The sequence below is a fragment of the Leopardus geoffroyi genome, chromosome B4, assembly GCF_018350155.1.
Source record: "Leopardus geoffroyi isolate Oge1 chromosome B4, O.geoffroyi_Oge1_pat1.0, whole genome shotgun sequence".
NCBI classification, from domain to species: domain Eukaryota; kingdom Metazoa; phylum Chordata; class Mammalia; order Carnivora; family Felidae; genus Leopardus; species Leopardus geoffroyi.
Window position 1 is genome coordinate 33443798 of NC_059341.1, and position 19448 is coordinate 33463245.

The window sequence follows — 19448 nt, forward strand, 5'->3', positions numbered from 1 at the left end:
TACTGATTAGAAGGGTGCCTCGGTGGCTCAGTTGATGACACGATTGACTCTTGATTTCAGTTCAGGTAATGATCTCACAGTTTGCGAATTTGAGCCCTGCATCGGGCTCCATACTGCAGTGGAGAACCTACTTGGGATTCTCTGTCTCTGTCTTTCTCTCTGCCCCTCCTCCATTCACTCTTGCTCTCTTTTTAAAATAAATAAACTTTAAAAAATGTATTTATTAGAATGGGAACTGGTCATGAAAGAGTATAAGTAAACTAACAGAAAGGCCACTTTCAAAGCGCATGTCTTAGTTTCAGAAAGTGAATTATGTTGACTAGGCAGCACCGAATATATCACAAATCTGTGATCAATCACTATTTGGTATATTTGCTTTTCCTATGAGGATTTTTATAGTGCTTTAGATATAGTAAGCTTTCCTTAAATTCTTTCTTTCTTTATTTTTATGTTTTTAATTTAATTTTTTAAAATTTACATCCAAATTAGTTAGCATATAGTGAAACAGTGATTTCAGGAGTAGATTCCTTAATGCCCCCCCCCCTTTACCCATTTAGCCCATCACCCCTCCCACAACCCCTCCAGTAACCCTCTGTTCTCCATATTTAAGAGTCTCTTATGTTTTGTCTCCCTCCCTGTTTTTATATTATTTTTGTTTCCTTTCCCTTATGTTCATCTGTTTTGTCTCTTAAAGTCCTCATATGAGTGAAGTCATATGATATTTGTCTTTCTCTGACTGACTTGAATTGAAAAACATGTGAGGCGATTACTAACTATTCTTACATTCATAGCCATAAAGTTAGAATTGTCATCCATTATACACTTCAGGTTGGATATAACAACTATGCTTCATCTACATCTCTTATATATCATGTATAACTACAATCTCATGGTATACAATTGTATCTCTTCACATTTCTCTATTTTCTATATTGGAAGGCATGAATTTAAGGCTTGATGTTAATTTCTCCATTTTTGGCCTAATATTTTGGAAAATTCACCAAGAGCTTGTCTTGTCAAAAGTCTTCATTTCCAGGAAGCACTCATTTTTTACTCTCATTCATTCTTCTCCAGACCAATACACAGCACTTATGCACTGTATATGACATTTGTGGCATATGTATTTTATTTATAAAAGGTAAAATTGTATCATCTAAGAAGAATTTCTTTAACAATCCAGAAAAGCGCTCTATTACTTTCAGTCAGATTGATCTCATGAGCAGAGTATTTTTTTTCTTTAGTTTCTTCTAGTACTTACAGGTCAAACTAGGAAAAAGAAAGGTGTGAACATTTGTATCAGTTTGAAAAAGGAAGTCATTTATTATCACACTTCATATAACTTCCCTTCTCTTTTTATATGAGTCCCCTTGTTGAGATTTCAAAACCCGTTCTCTTCTTGCCTGCAATTCTGTTCATGGTGATATGGCATTTTCCCTAAAAATGAAACATCAGTGTAAGCTTTATGATACTGGGAGGAACAAAGTTAAGAAAGGCATGTGTAAAATATGGAAAGTCCCAAACATAGTCACAATTCACATATTTTTTCTGTATTTACATGAAAACCTTGGAGGTTCTTTTTGTATATTGCTTTAAGCTCTTCAAGTTTTCCTTACCTCTTCCTAATGTGTTTAAATTGTATTTTCATTTGTATAACTTCTTTTTTAAATGGCTTTGACTTGCAATATTTTAGCACATACTTCATTATTAATTTCTAGTTATTTTCAAGTTTCAAGTGATTTCAATTTTTATATGTATGATTTCTGTTTAAAAATAAAACTACATGATATCACCAAAATGGTGAATCAAAAGACTCTTGTCTCCATCCCCTGATAACAATCAATAAGCAGACAGCTATCCATGAGGAAAAACAGTTCTGGGGAAGCTCAGGAACCAGCTTAAGGAAACTTTAGCAATATGATGGAACAAACAAAAACCTCGAGATTAACCACAAAAAAAGAAAGGAAGAATGGTTGGTTGCATTTTGCTTGAACCATCTTATCCTCAAACTGGCACTCTTAAGAGCCAAGAGATGATTCCCCAGATAGAAAGAGATCCTCTTGCTAGCAAAGAGAAATTGTGATAAGCACCCAAATTCTTCAGACTTTGGGGGCACCTCTAGAAAGACCCACTTCAGTTTTACCCCACCCAGAGGCCAGCAAAAGTGACATTAAAGGGATAAGAAGGAACAAGAAAGAAGATCAGGGGCTATCAGTATCAGCCACACAATAAGAGTGACAACAGTTGCCAGTGACCTGTTCTGCAGAGAACCCAAGAAACTTTTGTCACTGAAGATATCAATGACCAGCATAGCTGCCATGGATGTCCTGCATATTTTATTGTTTTTTGCCCTTGATATTCACATTTGCAGAAGTCAGCCACATGAGTCTCTCCCTGCTCATCCTCTGCCTCTCAGAGATGGGATTTTACCCTGACAACCAACCTAAGACTCTGTTACTGCATGAGTACAACACAACAGCCTGGACTTCTGTGCTTGACACATACTACCATGTGCATGCCTGATAGCCCGACCAGCTGTACACATGCACACTCTCAGCCTGACTTCTGTCACTGGCCTGCACTTCTGTGAGCTCTATCATAGGAAAACTCTGAAGCAATATAGTGCATGTGAACATCCAGGGCCCCTATAACTTCCAGTATACCTGTGGTTGACACTGGCCCTTGTTAATGGCACTGGCCCCAAATACTATGTCTATGTGTGCAACCAGAACTTGCCACTACAAGGAAAATGCACCTGGTCCTCAGTTTATCATATGGACACCACCACTCTGGCCACGACCACTGCCAGCCCTGGTCCACAGTCACTGAACCTGAAGGTGCTGCTGAGGACCCAAACACTCCTTGCAACAACTTTAGACACCCTAAACTGAACAAGAATTGACTCAACAATTGTCAATGTAGTGGACACAGATAGACTGAATCAACAACATATTATGTCCCCCCAGACCCATCACATACCCTCACACTTAATACCCTGCAGCACTAGACCCAGTGTCACAGCATGATCCAGTATGCCCTTACCTACAGGAGAAGATATTTCTTTGCCTCAGCCAGTCCAGAAATTGTGAATGAAATGACTACTTCTTCAAATGCATAGATACATACCTAAGGCTATAGAGTTCATGAAGAATCAGCAAAACATGACACCACTAAAGAAACACAGTAAACTTCCAGTGACTAACCCCAAAGAAACGGAAATCCATGAATTGTCATACAAAGAATTCAAAATAACTGTTCTAAAGATGCTTAGAGAGCTCATAGAGAACATAGATAAATAATTTAACAAAATTAGGAAAACAATACAAAAACAAAATGAGTAAGTCAACAAAGTTATAGAAAATACAAAAAAAGTAGAAATTTTTTAGGTAAAGAATGCAAAGACTGACCTGAAGAATTTAATTGAGAGCATTGACAGCAGCCTGGCCCAAACAAGAAAAAAATATATAATCTTGAAGACAGATCATTTGAAATTATCCAGTCAAGGACCTAAAAAGAAAAAGTAAAAGTGAAGAAAGTCTACAGAACTTACAGGACAACATTGAGAGGAACAATCCATGCATCACTAGAATCACAGGAAAGGGCAAGAAAAAAAGGAACAGAAAGCTTATTAAAATAAATAATGTCTGAGAACTTTCCAAGCTTGGGGAGAGATTTGGACACCTTTGATTATGAAGCTAATAGGTCATTTCAAAATTTCACTACAATAGTCTTCTCCAAGACATTATAATAAAACTTTCTAAAATCAAAGATGAAGAAAGAATTTTACAAGAGAAGAAGAAAATTCTTTCACACAAAGAAACCTCCTTATTGCAAATTATTTGAGAGTAACTTTTCAGTACAGGAAAGAGTGAGATGATATATTCAAAGTGATGAAAGAAAAAAACTGCTAACCAAGAATATTTTACTAAGCAACAGTGTCTTACAGGAAGGAAGGTGAGATAAACACCTTTCCCAAAATGTAAAAACTGAAAATTTTCATCACCACTAGACTAGCCTTACATAAATACTAAAAGTAGTCTTTCAAGCTGAAACAAAAACAAAACAACAATAACAAAAACCACATTAATTAATAACAATGAAAACTTATGAAAATGCAACATACCAGTAAAGGTAAATAGATAGTCAGATTCAGAATACTTATATACTGTGATATTGTAGTGTTAGTCACTTAACTTTAGTATGAAGTTTAAAGATAAAAAAGTATTAAACATAGTTATAGCTACAGTAATTTGTTAAGCACAGTATAAAAATTTTTAAACTATAACATCAAAAACAAAAAAAAATGTAGAGGGAAACTCACTTTGTTGGTATGAGTTTTTTGTAGTGTTTTTATATGCAACTGAAATTAAGTTAACAGAGTAAAATAGACTGTCATATCAATAATATATTTTAAGTAAATCCTAGGGTAACCACAAAACAAAATCTATGTTGAACACACACAAGATAGAGAAGTAAAGCAAAGCACACCACTATGAAAAATTATCAATTCACAAAAAAAAAAAAAAAAAAAAACAAGACACGAAGAAAGGAACAAAGTAACTACCAAACACTGAGAAAACAATGAATAAGATGACAATAGTAAGTTTTTACCTATGAATAATTACTTTAAGTAATTACTTTAAGTATAAATAGATTAATTTTTCCAATCAAAAGCACACTATGGCTGAATGAATAAAATAATGACCTATATATGTGCTGCTTACAGAAGTCTCACTTCAGCTTCAAAGATATACTTAGACTACAAGTGAATTCCATTTCCACAAATGGAAATCATAAGATAGCAAAGATACAAATATTTGTATCAGAAAGAATATATTTTAAGTAAAAACTTGTAACAACAGGCAAAGGAGGTCATTATATAATGATAAAGTGGTCATTCACCCAGAGGATATAAAATTGTAAATATATATCCACCCACATCAGAACACTTAAATATATTAATCAAATACTAACAGATCTGAAAGAAGCAATAGACATTGCTACACTATTAATAGAGGACTCTAATACTCTCAACAATAGATAAATCATCCAGCAAAAATCAATAAGGAAACACTGGACTTGAACTATATTTAACATCAAATTAACCTAACAGACATATAAGGAAATTTGATACAACAGATGCAGAATTCACATTCTTCTCTAGTGCAAATGAAATATTCTGTGGGTTAGATTATATGTTACCACAACACAAGTCTTAACAAATTTTAATAGATTGAACTCATACTAAGTATCTTTTCTGACTACAGTGGTTTTAAACTAGAAATCAATAACATAAATATAACTGGAAAATTCACAAATATATAGAAATTAAACAACACACTCAGAAATACCCAATGTACCAACAATAGAATCAAAAGGCAAATGAAAAAAAAATATCTTGAAACAAATGAAAAACAACATACCAGAACTTAGGTGATATAACAAAGCAGAGTGAAAGGGAAGTTTATAATGATAAATGTCCTTATTTTTTAAAAAATTTCAAATAAACAACTTAAATTTACACTTTAACAAACTTTAAAAAGAAGAACAGAATAAGCATAAATGTAGCAGAAGGAAGGTGATAACAAAGGTCAGAACAGAATTGAAACAGAATAGAAAAAAAAAAAGAAAAGACCAAGAAAACTAAAAGTTGTCTTCTATACATGATAAACAAAATTCACAAATCTTTATCTAGACTCACCAAGAAAAAAGAGGACTCAAATAAAATCATAAATAAAAATGAGACATTACAACTGACACTAAAGAAGTACAAAGGATAATAAGAGACTACTATGAATAATTTATACCACCAACTTAGGCAACCTAGAAGAACTGGGATAAATTCCTAGAAAAAAGAAACCCTATTGAGTCTAAATCATAGAGAAACAGAAAATCTGAACAGATCCATAACAAGAAAGGAAATTAAATCATTTAAAAAAATTCCCAGCAAAAGAAAAATCTATATGACTACATGGCTTCAAATGTTAATTCTACAAACATTAAGTTGATTTTATTTATTTATTTTTTAAATTTTCGTTAGTGTTTTATTTATTTTTAAGACAGAGAGAGACAGAGCATGAGTGGGGATGAGGCAGAGAGAGAGGGAGACACAGAATCTGAAGCAGGCTCTGGGCTCTGAGCTGTCAGCACAGAGCCTGATGTGGGGCTCGAACCCATGAACTGTGAGATCATGACCTGAGCCGAAGTCGGACGCTCACCCAACTGAGCCACCCGGGTGCCCCAACATTGAATTGATTTTAAAACATTAATACCAATTCTCCTCAAACTCTTCCATACACTTGAAAAGGAGATAACATTTGCAAACTTATTTTGTGAGAATAGCGTTACCCTGATACAAAACAGATAAAGATACTACAAGAAAAAAAATACTATAGGTCAATATTTCTTTTTTTTATGTTTTTTAACAAGGAGTAAATACTAAAAATCATTTCCAGAAAGTATTTAAATGGAGTGTTTCCTTATATTTGAATAAATATATGTGACACAGAAGATGGTGTGAAATTCATTGGTGAAATTCATTGGTGAAATATCCTGGTTGATGTAGTCATTTTCAGGATGCTAAGAACAACTATAAATTAATTTTCTTTTGGCAGATTTTAAACAGTTAAATTAGGGGACTTTACATTAGGTCATACACATAGAAGAGAGTGCTGCTTTTTTCTATACTAGCAATGGAGCTCAGATTAAATGATCAGCCCTATGCTACTGACCTCATTTCTAATAGGTTTATGTTAATCTTAGCAAAACATGAAAAGTCCTACATAAAAAGATTGCTGTGTGCTCACATATGATTTTCTTTCTGGTAGAATATTCAAGTGCCCTAATTCTTAAAAGCCATGCCTTGGAAAACCTTGCTGCTCCTTAATGCAAATCATGCACACATGAGTTGCAGTGGTGTTATGCATCATGCACTGTTAATGAGTGATTCTAGTTCCTGGTAACAGTTCACCTGAACACTGTATCATAACTAGTTTCTAAAATCAAACTTAGATATTAGTCACATTGGGTTCTACTTACTCTTATTTTAGGAAAGGACATATTGAGAAGGTCAGAGTTCCAAAATATAACCATGAGAGAATGCATATCAAGGTAGCTTAGGAAGAATGAAGTTTCTGAGTACTATATGTTCTGAAGGAATTTGGGACTTTTTGATTCAATATATAGATAGATTTTGATACCAATATTTCATAATCTCTTCCTGTATACATTTTTAGCACTTTTGATCTGACATAAAATATATATTTACTTGTTTTGGTATATATTTTATTCTCCAAACTATAAACACCATGAGACCAAGAGCTTTTGTCTCTTTTGTTCACTTTTGTATGCAAGTCAATGTTTCTAGTGAATATAGATCCAAAAATTGTCAACAAAATACTAACCAAATTCAACAGCACGCTAAAAGTGAGATTTATCCTTAGGATGCAAGGATAGTTCAACATATGCAAATCAATAAATGTGATATACCACATTAATAAATTGAAAGATAAAAATCATCACATTAGATGTAGAAAAAATATTTAACAAAATATATCATCCTTTCATGATAAAAATGCTCAATAAATTGGGTATAGAAGGAATATGTTCAATATAATAAAGGCCATGGATGACCAATCCACATCCAACTTCATACTCAAATGGTAAAAAGCTGAAAGTTTTCTCTTAAAGAGAAACATGTAAGGAACAATTACATCATTACTCCTACTTGACATAGTGCTGAAGCACTAGCCAGAGTAATTTGGCAAGAAAGATAAATGAAACACTCAAATTGGAAAGGAAAAAGTAAAATTGTTTCTGTTGGTTGATGATATGATTATGTATATAGAAAATCTTAAGATTCTACCAAATAACTGTTAGAAATAATTTTTAAAAATCAGTAAAGTTTCAGGATACAAAATCAACATACAAAAATCAGACATGTTTCTATACACTAACAATGAACTATCTAAAAAAAAATAATCCCATTTACAATAACATTAAAAAATAAAACTTAGTAATAAATTTACACCAAGAAAGTGAAAGATCTATTCATCAAAACTATATGACTTTAATTTTTAAAAAATTGAAAAAGACACAAATAAATGGAAAGACAACCCATGTTGAAAAGAATTAATATTGCTAAAATGTCCATACTTCCCAAAACGATTCAATATATTCTCTATCAAAATTCCAATGACAAATTCTATTTCACAGAAATAGAATATTTCTATTTCTAGAAATAGAAAAAAATTCTAAAAGTCACATGAAATAACAAAAGACTCATATACTCAAAGTAATGTTGAGAAGAACAAATCTAACAACATCACAATTTCTAATTTCAAACTATACTACAAATATATATCCAAACAGTATGGTACTGGTTAAAGCAGACAAGTGGATCAATGGAACAGAATTGAGAGGCTAGAAATAAGCCCACATATACAGTCAACTAATTCCTGACAAGGGAGTCAAGAATATTAAATGGGGAAAAGAGTGTCTCTTCAACAAATGGTGTTGGGAAAACTGGATATTAACATACAAAAAAAAGAAAGAAAGAAAGAAAATGAACCCCTATTTTATATCATGCAAAAATTAATCAAAATATATTAAATATAGGACTAAAATGAAACCATAAAAATTCTAGAAGAAAACATAGGAAAAATACTCCTTTACATTGGTTTTGGCATGGATTTCCTAGATATGACAGCAAAAGCACGAGTAACAAAATAAAAAATAAATAAGTGGACTACATCAGACAAAAACCTTCTGTACAGCAAAATAACATTTAACAAAATGAAAATATAATCTACAAAAAATTTGTAAACCAAATATCTCTAAAGGGTTGATATTCAAAATATATGAAGAGCACATACAGCTCAATAGCAAAAAAAATCCTATTAAAAAATTGAGCAGAGGGCTGAATAAATATTTTTTCCAAAGAACACATTAAAATGGCCGAAAAAAAACACATGAAAAGGTGCTAATCAATCATCAGGGGTATGCATATTAAAGTTATAATGAGATATTATCACACACTTGTTCTAATGGCTATTATCGAAAGACAAGAGATAAGAAATGCTGGCAAGAATGTAGAAATAAGGAAACCCTTGTGCACTGTTGGCTGTAATATAAATTGGTCCAGCCACTTTGGAAAACAGTATGGCAGTTTTCAAAACAAAACAAAACACAAACAAAAGAAAAACAACCAAATAACAAAAATTAGAACTACTATTGATCTAGCAATACCATTTCTTGTTATACAATTGCAGAAGATGAAATCATTTTCTGAAAAAGATATTTGCATTTGCATGTTCACTGGAACATTGCTCATAATATTCAACACATGGCAACAACTAAGTGTCCATTGACAGATGAATTGGTAAAAAAAAAAAATGTGCGATATCTATCATCTATCTATCTATCTATCATCTATGTAATCTACAATCTGTCTATTTAATCTATATGTAATTGAGTATTATTCATCAATTAAAAAAAAAGGAAATTCTGCCGTTTGTGACATGGATGGATCTTGAGGGTATTATGGTAAGCTGAATATGTCATTGAAAGAGAAATACTGTACGATATCAGTTATATTTGGAATCTAAAAATCAGCAAGTAGAATGGTGACTGCTAAGGGTAGAGGGCTGGGGAAAATGGGGACATGTTGGTCAAAAAGTACAAACTTTGAATCAATAAGTTCTGAGGGATCTAATATATAGCATAGAGACTATATTTGACAATACTTTATTGTATGCTTAAGAGTTGCTATTAGAGTAGAGTTTTAATGTTCTCGCCGTCAACAAAAAATGGTAATTGTGTGAGGTGAAAGATGTGTATCTAACCTAATTAGGTAAACATCTGCAATATATATTTGTATCAAATCATCACATTGTACACCTTAAACTTACACAATGTTATATGTCAATTACAGTTCAATAAAACTGGGGAAAATGAACTCTTTTTTTTAGAACAATTTATCTCAAGAAACGTTTTATTCTGTCAAAATTATAACATTAAGTGAGCTATAAAAATATGTATTTGAGAACTCTTGAATAATTGTAACACAAGGTCTATAGAAATGATTTCTGCTTAACAACAAGATTATATTTTGATGTAAAATGGAATCTGATTTAGGTATTAAAGGAAGGGGGGGTGGACAATCTGAAGATGATCATGGAGAATGAGGACTAAAGTACATGCTGGAAAATACACAGTGCGTTATGTTGATCACTTGTAAATGTCTAGTGCTCTAAAAAAGCACAAATCTCTCACAGTTCTCTGATAAGTTTTACTCATTTACTTCTCTGGAAAACTTTCCCCTTTGTATCATCCCTTCCTCTTAGCAATATAGGTGGGGCATCAGGTTGGAGTACAAAGAACATTGGGCAGAAATCTGCAGATATGATTATAATATTGTATCTACTACACCTTTCTGTGCAACGTATGCCATTTAACTTTCATTGGCTCCATTAAATAAAGGTAATGGCATATGTAATCTGTTAATTCTTTACATGTTTATTAATCATAAACACCAGATATTAAGTATATTGTAATGAACAGAACAGTCTCTTCCCTCATAGAACATACAAGCAAGTAAGGGAGATGAACATTTTTAAAAATACAAAAATAGGGGGTACCTGGGTGGCTCAGTTGGTTAATTGTCTGACTCTTGATTTTGGCTCAGGTCATGATCTCATGTCATGGTTCATGAGTTCAAGTCCCTTGTCAGACCTCTCTGTCTCTGTCTCTCTCTCTCTCTCTCTCTTTATCTCTCTCTCACTTTCTCTCACCCTCTCTCTCTCTCCCACTCTTCCTCCCTCCCTCCCCTGCTCATGTGCTCTCTCTCTCTAGATAGATAAATAAACAAACAAACAAAAAAAAGCAAACATATACTGTGTAATAAAATTTAGAAATCTATGATTATATAATGATCCTGGGGAGCCAAACATGGTCTTCCTGGATAAATTATGTTTCGGACCTAAAATCTAGTTTAGATAGAGATGGGGGAAAGGAGTTAAGAGGGTGGAGCAGCATGGAGACCCTGAACTTGTCTAGTCCCTGAAATGCAGCTAGATCAGCACCAAACCATTTTGAACAGGTAATTGATCTGAGGATTAATGCAACAATCTGTATAACCTGAGCCACAGAATTTGGCAGGTACACAATGCAGAGAGGTGAACTGGAGGAAAGAAAACCCATGGAGGATAAGGAGTGGTTTTTTGCAGAGAGAGAACAGAGAGAGAAAAATAAAGGGGGAGAGTGTGGTGCATTGGGATAGTGCAAAAAAAGCACTCTCCCAGAAAGTATCTGGAGAAAAAGAGAGAGGAAGGGTGAAAACTCTCCCAGGGGACTGAACCAGAAATTTGTTCCCTAAAACCACTGATGGGAAGAAAGTAGAGGTTTCAATACCAAAATTCAATGAACAGTGGAGCACAGAATCTGAAGTTTCAGAGCTCAGTGTCTGGTGGTGCTCTGGTGAGGAAGTAGGGCAAATCCCCAGAAGCAGGCAGTGTGGTCTGAGGGGTCCATGTGCCACATGGGAAGAATCAGTTCCCCTGCTTGGAGTGCATTTGGTAGAGGACATAAGGCCTTCTCATATGCAAAGTCCCAGTGAACCCCAGAGTTTGCCGGCATTGGGACAATGACTCCAGAGTGCAATGGAACCTGGCACCAGCTGTGTGTTGTGATTTGCCATGATTTCTGAACCTCTGCTACTATGCGATCAGATGAATGTTTCCTGGGGCAAGTCAGCACTGGGCTATTGGTCAACGAGATCATTCCCTAGAGAGTCAGTGTGGCCCAAGCCAGAAGAATCTCTGATGTGTGGGGTTTTGAAAAACAACCCCATCTGAGATAAAACTCTGGAGGCAGGTGCCACCTTGCAGGTGGACAGCATGGAGAGGAAAGGTGGGGAGGTAGAGATGGGGAGTGGACTGAGGCTTGAGACAAAGGAGGGGTGTTTGACCATGGGTTGATGAAAGCACAAAGTTTCTGTGCCAGAGACTAGGGAAGTGGGTGAAGCCATTACCACCTCATGCATGCATGCACACTGATGCACCCCAGTAAGCTAAGCAGCACCATAGAGTGGAGAACAGAGCCATTACACCAAGCCCCACCCAACTGCACCCTCCCAACCACATCATCTAGAAGACCAGCACAAGTCACTCCATCTGCTTGTTGTACCAACTATAGAGTGCTTCATATTTTCAGTTCCAGGGGAAACTGGCTGTAACTTCATTCAAGTTTCACTCTGTTTACTGATTCTTTATCCGTTTTCTTTGTTTCTGTTTTTGCTTACCTTGTATTCTTTTTTCTTTCTTTCTTTTCTTTCTTTTTGTGGATACAGAAAGAAAAATTTATTCCTTTTCACTTTATTTTTAATTTTCTTACATTTTTATTCTGTTTTGTTTCATTTTATTTTATTCTATTTTATCTTTAAAATTTTCTTACCTTATTATTTCTTTCCTTTACCTTTTTCTCTATTCTATCAAGCTTCTTTCAAAAAGCAGACAAAAGCACATCTAGGATCTAGCTTCCTTTATTTGATCTTTTGTTTTATTTTTATTTTTTAATTTTAATTTCTAATTTTATTAATTTTTTTCTACCTCCAAAATGACAAAATAAAGGAATTTACCCCAATGGAAAAAACAGGAAGAAATGACAGCCAGGGACTAATCAACAGAGATATAAGTAAGATTTGTGATCTAGAATTTAGAACCACAATAATAAGAATTCTAGCTGGAGTTGAAAAAAGCATAGAAAACCCTAGAGAGTCCCTTTATGCACAGACAAAATAAATAAAATCTAGTCAGGTCAAAATTAAAAATGTTGCAACTGAGATAAAATCTTGCATGGATGCCATGACAGCAAAGATGGGTGAAGCACAGCAGCAAATCAGCAATATAGAAGATAAAATGATGGAGAATAATGAAGCAGAAATAAAGAGGAAACAAAGGCAAAATATTATACTACAAGACTTAGAGAACTCAGTGGCTTATTAAAAAGGAATAACATCCAAACCATAGGAATCCCAGAAGATGAAGAAAGAGAAAAGAGGGAAGAAGCTTTATGTGAGAAAATTATAGCAGGAAACTTTCCTAACCTGGGGAAGGACACATATAAAAATCAAAGAAGCACAGAGAATTTCCATTAGATTCATCAAAAACTATCACCAAGGTGTATCATAGGCAAATTCACAAAATACAGAGACAAAAAAAAAGAATTATGAAAGCAGCAAGAGAAAAAAAAAGTCCTTAACATAAAAGGGAAGACAGATCAGGTTTGAAGAAGACCTATCCACACAAACTTAGCAGACCAAAAAGGAGTGGCAGGATATAATCAACATGCTGAATTGGAAAAATATGCAGTCAATAATTCTTTATCCATAGAGGCTATATCATTCAGAATAGAATGATATCCAAACAAAAACAAAAGGAGTTCGTGACCACTAAACCAGCCCTGTAAAAAATTTTAAAGGGGAATCTTTGTGTGAAGAAAAGACAAAACAAAATAAAAAAGACCAAAAGCAACAAAGACTAGAAAGGACCAGAAAACGTCATCAGAAACACTAACTCTACAGCAACACAAAGGCACAAAACTCATATCTTTTAGTACTCACTCTAAATGTAAATAACTAAATGCTAAAATCAAAAGACATAGGTATCATGGGGTTCCTGCGTGGTTCAGTCACTTACACATCCGACTTTGGCTCAGGTCGTGATCTCACCATCCATGGGTTTGAGCCCCACATCAGGCCCTGTGCAGACAGCTCAGAGCCTGGAGCCCACTTCAGGTTCTGTGTCTCCCTCTTTCTCTGTCCCTCCTCTGCTCATAATCTATGTGTCTCTCTCAAAAAAAAAATAAATAAACATTAAAAAAAAGACATAGTGTATCAGAATGGATAAGAAAACAAAAATCCACCTATATTTTGCTTACAAGATATTTATTTTAGATCTAAAGACACATGCAGATTGAAAGTAAGAGGATGCAGAACCATCTATCATGGCAATCGTCATCAAAAGAATGCAGGAGTAGCCACACTTAGATCAGAAAAAAAAATCGAATTTAAAATAAAGACTGTAACAAGAGATGAAGATGGGCATTATATCCTAACTAAGGGTCTATCCACCAAGATCTAACCATTGTAATTATTTATGCCCCCAACGTGATACACCCAAATATATAAATCAATTAATCACAAACATAAACCCATTGATAATAACATCAAAATAGTACAGAACTTCAACACCCCACTTACAACGATGGATATATCATGTAAGCAGAAAATCAACAAGGAAACAATGGCTTTAAATGACACACTGGACCAGATAGACTTAACAGATATATTCAGAACATTTCATCCTAAAGCAGCAGAATATACGTTCTTCTCAAGTGCACATGGAACATTCTCCAGAAGAGATCACATACTGGATCACAAATCAACACCCAACATGTACTAAAATATAGAGATCTTACCTTGCGTATTTTTAGACAACAACACTATGAAAGTCAAAATCAACCACAAGAGAAAAAAATTGGAAAGACCCTGAATACATGGAGATTAAAGAATATCTAAAATCATCCTCGATGGGGAAAAACTGAGACCTTCCCCCTAAGGTAAAATACATGACAAATATGTCCACTCTTACCACTGTTATTCAACATAGTGTTGAAAGTTCAAGCCTCAGCAATCAGACAACAAAAAGAAATAAAAGGTATCCAAATTGGCAAGGAAGAGTTCAAACTTTCATTCTTTGCAGACAACATGATACTCTACATGGAAAATGCAAAAGACTCCATAAAAAAACTGCTAGAATTGGGGTGCCTGGGTGGCTCATTTGGTTAAGCATCCGACCTCATCTCAGGCCATTATCTCATGGTTTGTGGGTTCAAGTCCCGTGTCGGGCTCTGTGTTGACAGTTCAGAGCCTGGAGATTGCTTCAGATTCTGTGTCTCCCTCTCTCTCTGCTCTTCCCCAGCTCACACTCTATCTCTCTTTCTCTCAAAAACAAACAAACAAACAAACAAACTGCTAGAACTGATACATGAATTCAGCAAAGCCGTAGGATATAAAAATCAATGTACAGTAAATGGTTGTAATTCTATACACCAATAATGGGGCAGCAGAAAGGGAAATCAAGGAATCGATCCTATTTACAATTGCACCAAAAAAACATAAAATACTTAGGAATAAGCCAAACCAAAGATGTCAAAAATCTATACACTGAGAACTATAGAAAGCTTATGAAAGAAATTGAATAAGACACAAAAATGTTCATGGATTAGAAGAAAAATATTATTAAAGCAATGATACTACCCAAAGCAATCCACATAGTCCCTTTAATCCGTATCAAAATGACACCAGCATTCTTCACAGAGGAGACCAAACATTCTAAAATTTTTACAAAACCACAGAAGACCCTGAATAACCAAAGTAATGTTGAAAAAGACAACCAAAGCTGGAGGCATCACAGTTCTGGACTTTAAGCTGTACAAAAAGCTGCAATCATCAAGACAGTATGGTACTGGCACAAAAACAGACACATAGATCAATGGAACCAAACGGAGAACCCAGTAATGGATCCACAAATGTAAGGCCAACTAATCTTTGACAAAGCAGGAAAGAATATCCAAAGGAAAAAGGACAGTCTCTTTAGCAAATGGTATTAGGAAAACTGGACTGTGGCATGCAGAAGAGTGAACCTGGAACACTTCCTTACACCATACACAAAAATAAACTCAAAATGGATGAAAGGCCTAAATATAAGACAGGAAGCTATCAAAATCCTAGAGAAGAAAACAGGTAACAACCTCTTTGATTTCAGCCGGAGGAACTTCTTAACATGTTTCTGGACACAAGGGAAACAAAAGCAAAATAGAATTATTGGGACTTCATCAAGATAAAAAACTTCTACACAGTGATGGAAACAGTCAGCAAAAGTAAAAGACAGCTGATGGAACGGGAGAAGATATGTGCAAGTGACATATCAGAATCCAAAATCTATAAAGGACTTATCAAACTCAACACCCAAAAAACAAATAACCCAGTGAAGAAGTGGACAAAAGACAAGAATAGACACTTTTCCAAAGAATATACCCAGATGGCTAGCAGACACATGAAAATTTGCTGAACATCACTCATCATCAGGGAAATACAAATTAAAACCACAATGAGATACCACCTCACACTGTCAGAAGGGCTAAAATTAATAACTTAGTCAACAACAGATGTTGGCAAGGATGTGGAGAAAGAAGAATCCTTTTGTACTGCTGGTGGTGCAGCCACTTTGGAAAACAGTATGGATCTTCCTTAAAAAATTAAAAATAGAACTACCCTACAACTTACCAAGTGCGCTACTAGGTAGGTATTTATCCAAACAATACAGGAGTATTTATTTGAAAGGGCACTCCAATTTTTATAGCAGCATTATCAACAATAGCCCAAATATGGAAAGAGCCCAGACTTTGAATGGATAAAGAAGATGTGATACACACACACACACACACACACACACACACACACACACACAATGGAATATTACTGGGCGATCAAAAAGAATGAAATCTTGCCATTTGCAACAATGTGGATGGAACTAGAGTATATCACACTAAGTGAAATAACTTAGAGAAAGACAAAAATCATATGATTTCACTAATATAAGGAATTTAAGAAACAGAAAAGATGAACATAGGGGAAGGGAAGGAAAAATAAGATAAAATCAGAGAGGGAGAAAAACCATAAGAGACTCTTAAATACAGAGACCAAACTGAGATGTTTGGATGTGAGGATGGGCTAAATGAGCAATGGAAATTAAGGAGGGCACTTGCTGGAATGAGCACTGAGTGTTATATTTAAGTGAATCACTAAATTCGATTCCTGAAATCATCATTACACTATATGTTAACTAACTTGGATTTAAATTTTTTAAAAAAGGAAAAAAATAGAGATGAAATGGAGTGGTATACTGAGAAATAAATAAATATATATTATATATTTATATATTATATATATTTATATTATATATTATATTGAATATATATTGAACATATATATATATATACTTTTGAAATGCATAATGAACATAATGTGTAGGAATCAGAGGCAAAAAGATGTTGGACACTTTTCTTGGAATTATACTACTTTCAACTTCCAAATTTTGTTAGGTCTTACAGATATTGCTCACATTCCAAACTTTTCCCTTGAATCTTACCCCTAAAATCTTCAGTCTACACTGACCTTTTAAGTTCTGAAATTCCATTTGTACATTCAGTATAAATAAAACTGTGTTTTGCATGCTTTGTACACTATAATGTCTACCACAGTGCTGGGCATCCAGCATCCATTAAAAAAAAATCTTGTTGAATTTCTTGTTTGCCTTTGCCCTTAATGCAGGCTTCCTGTCATAGTCCTGAGACTAAGAATAATTCAAGAGTTGAAATGTTGATGCAAGGAACAATAGTAAATGTCTTAAGATTTTGGGTTCTATCAATCTCATCTAGATTTAGGAAATGTGAAGTACCCTGACAATACCACCAATTCCCTCTTACAGTGTTTCTAAAGGAACTATTCTATTATACTTAAACATCTCTGACTGATGACATTAACATCTTGAACTCCTCAAGAAAATCAATACCACATACTACAAGATGTTTCTGCTAAAATTGCCTATAATAACAATGTTTTTTGTTTGGATCATTCTCATTCCTGAATAATTTCTCTAAACTAGAATAAAGTACTAATCGAGATATGAAAAAACGTGTCACATACACATCACCTCTTAAGTCTTAACAAACAAACAAACAAACAAACACTAGTTATCTGTCAAAGAAGGAAAGATATACTAAAATTCATAACATCAGATTAACTGTATTGTAATATTCTGCTTCCTCTTATTTTATGTCTGGTGGAGATAGCCAAAAACAGAACTAAATTTTCTTTTTTCTTTATTTTTTTCTTTTCTTTTCCTTTCTTTCCTTTCCTTTTCTTTTATCTCTTCTCTTTTCTTTCTCTTCTCTTCTTTTTCTTCCTTTCTTTTGTTTTCCCATCCCTTTCAATCCCTTCCCTTCTCTTTCCTTTTCCTTTTTTCTTTTCCTTTCTTTTTTTCTTTTTCTTTTTCTTTTCTTTCTTTTTTTTTTTTTTTTGAGAGAGAGGAGAGTGCATGAGCTAGGGAGGGGCAGAGAGAGAGAGAAAGAAAGAGAGAGAATCCCAAACAGGTTGCATGTTGTCAGTGCAAAGCCTGACTAGGGGACTGATTCTTGATCTCAGGAACCACAAGATCATGACCTGAGCTGAAATCAAAGGTCAGACACTTAACCAACTGAACCACCCACCTGCCCCAGCAGAACTAAATTTTAATTATACTCACATTGCTAGCTTTACCACTGTATACAAATACCTCTGTGAAGTATTTGTATATACCTATATAGAAAGAGGATCTGATAAAAGTGTATTTTAAAATGAAAAATGTGAAGCACAGATGTATCTAACATTTTACAGCTTAAATATTCTTATATTAAATCACTTAAATCAATGTGCTATGAATGTGTGAAACTTACTAAAGTATTTTATAAGAAAGAATCATTCTTTCCAACATTCCCATCTTTTTCTGCTTTATATCAGGGTTTTCATATATCAAATTTGCAAAAATAAAACATGAAAGATTATTTTATAAATAAAATAAAGTAGGTATGTTATTTTACTTTATTACTATAAAGGTAAATGTAATCTATAAGGTAGATGTCCTTGGACTATTGACACAGCTCTCTAAAACCTTTTTGGATAAATAAGACCAAGATTACGTAAACTGGATCGCACAATGCTGAGAAAAAGAAGGGGAAAGTAGTCCTTGAGGATTCAGGTGACTGAGAAAAATTTAAGGAGTTTTTATACTTGGATACAGCTTTAAAAAATGTTTTACCTATTTTTCCTTGCCCTGGGTACACATTGGAGGGCTTTACCAACTTTTTAAAACATTTTTTTTTTTTTTTAATTTTTTTTTTTTTCCTTTTTTCAACGTTTTTATTTATTTTTGGGACAGAGAGAGAAACAGAGCATGAACGGGGGAGGGGCAGAGAGAGAGAGGGAGACACAGAATCGGAAACAGGCTCCAGGCTCTGAGCCATCAGCCCAGAGCCCGACGTGGGGCTCGAACTCAGGGACCGCGAGATCGTGACCTGGCTGAAGTCGGACGCTTAACCGACTGCGCCACCCAGGCGCCCCTTTACCAACTTTTTAAATAAGAGTATGAGGGCGCCTGGGTGGCTCAGTCGGTTAAGCGGCCGACTTCGGGTCAGGTCATGATCTTACGGTCCGTGAGTTCGAGCCCCGCGTCGGGCTCTGTGCTGACAGCTCAGAGCCTGGAGCTTGTTTCAGATTCTGTATCTCCCTCTCTCTGACCCTCCCCCATTCAGGCTCTGTCTCCCTCTGTCTCAAAAATAAATAAATGTTAAAA